At 40.4% G+C, this 1,781-nt stretch overlaps 1 non-coding gene across 1 annotated transcript; it reads left to right on the top strand.

Moving 5' to 3' along the window:
* The first annotated feature begins 763 nt into the window (after positions 1-763).
* Trnai-gau (transfer RNA isoleucine (anticodon GAU)) lies at positions 764-858 on the top strand. The gene has a single exon. It is a non-coding gene; the product is annotated as a tRNA-Ile (tRNA).
* Positions 859-1,781: the final 923 nt, after the last annotated feature.

Here is a 1,781-nt window from a genome sequence, read left to right on the forward strand (position 1 = left end):
ATTGTCCTCTTTAGACTGCTCCATCAGGTCAGGCCCCATCAGGATCCCTTCCAGTTTGCATACAAGCAGAACCGATGCACAGATGACGCCACACTCACACTCTTACACAACGCATACACACACTTAGAAAAACCTGGCTCTTTTGTACGCATTCTTTTCATAGACTTCTCTTCTGCCTTCAACACTATCCAACCCTGCCTCATGGCCCAGAAACTTCTCCGCTACAGCGTGACTCCAAGGCTTATCCTGTGGATTATCAACTTTCTTGTTAACAGAACCCAGTAAGTCCGCTTTCAGACAGCTCTCTCTTCCCTTAGGTCCACCTCCATAGGCTCTCCACAGGGTACAGTTATCTCCCCTGTGTTGTTCACACTCTACACTAACGACTGCAGTGGCACTGACTCCACCCTTCTTATTCCCAGACCCGGAGGTCTGGGTTATGCGGAGGCATTTGCCTGTGTGAACGGTGACATTCCGGAACTAATTTTCGGAAAACTTAGTTGTTTGCAGCAATGTATTTCAATTTATTTTTCATTCTTTCTTGAAACTGTTACAGCATGATGCAAAATTACACTATAATAGGTTATATAATAAAAATAAAAACTATCTCAGATCTCACACGCTAAAAATATGACAAAAAACAGTTCTAGAGCGACATCAATCGCAAACCATCTAGCTTCCGGTGGCTTGAAAGCATTGAAGGTGTAAGGGAAGTAACTCGCTTCAACGCCATGCGATAGGGCACACAACGGTTCTTTCCCTTGGCCCATTAGCTTAGTAGGTTAGAGCATACATATCTCTGGTTAGAGCGCCGTGCTGATAACGCGGAGGTCGTGGGTTCGACCCCCATGTGGGCCACGCAATATTTTTGATCGCAACGCAGTTTTTGTTGTCTTTCCGAGATAAGTTTTAGGTGTTATTACTACATGTACAAACTATATTTTACTGTTTCTCAAACCAACTGTCTTTAACATTTGTTTACAGTTTCACTTGCCAATAACTTGCTGCTGATGATATCTGAATCATGTTGCTGATAAAACTCCATTTTCTAGACTTCTTTTTACAATCCAAGCAGTTGCTATTTTCCTAATTCAAACATTTCTCGATCAATCCAAACTATTTTTAAGCTGTGTAACATAACACATTTTCTTTCCCATTTTTTATTTTTGTATCTCGTCATTTGTTGTTGACAAATAAATATATTTATTTCATAACTCAAACATTTCTTGGTCAATTTAGAACGGCAAGGACGTCTATTGTCATTCATATTTAAGAGATTTCATATTACAGTGGTCGCCGGTTAATATGACCGCGGTTAATATGACCAGCCGCGTATTATGACCAATTTTACCCGGTCCGGAATTGTCCTTCTTTGTTATGTATTAGAAAAAGCCGCTTAATATGACCACAACGCCGCTTAATATGGCCACATTGTTTCGAGAAAATGGCAACAGGTTCACATCTTTTTCACACACACAATCACTCGGGGGGGAAAAAATACATACGATTTTTTGAAAAAGGCAAAAAGGCGTGCGATATTTTCTTTCTTTTTCGTGAATGAAACTAAAGTGATCAGTGATCAGTGCTCAGTGATCTCTAATGTCGCGATCATTATTCTCTCTCTTTTTTTCCCCGAGACTGAGCGTCATAAAAAAGGCAAAAAAGCGTGCGATCTTTTCATTATTTCCCGTGAATAAATCTAAAGTGATCACGAACATTATTCTCTCTCTTTTTGGAAAACAGAGCACGAGCCAACCAATCTTTCAGTCTGATTCAAGAGG

Source organism: Littorina saxatilis, linkage group LG6, assembly GCF_037325665.1.
Source record: "Littorina saxatilis isolate snail1 linkage group LG6, US_GU_Lsax_2.0, whole genome shotgun sequence".
NCBI lineage: Eukaryota > Metazoa > Mollusca > Gastropoda > Littorinimorpha > Littorinidae > Littorina > Littorina saxatilis.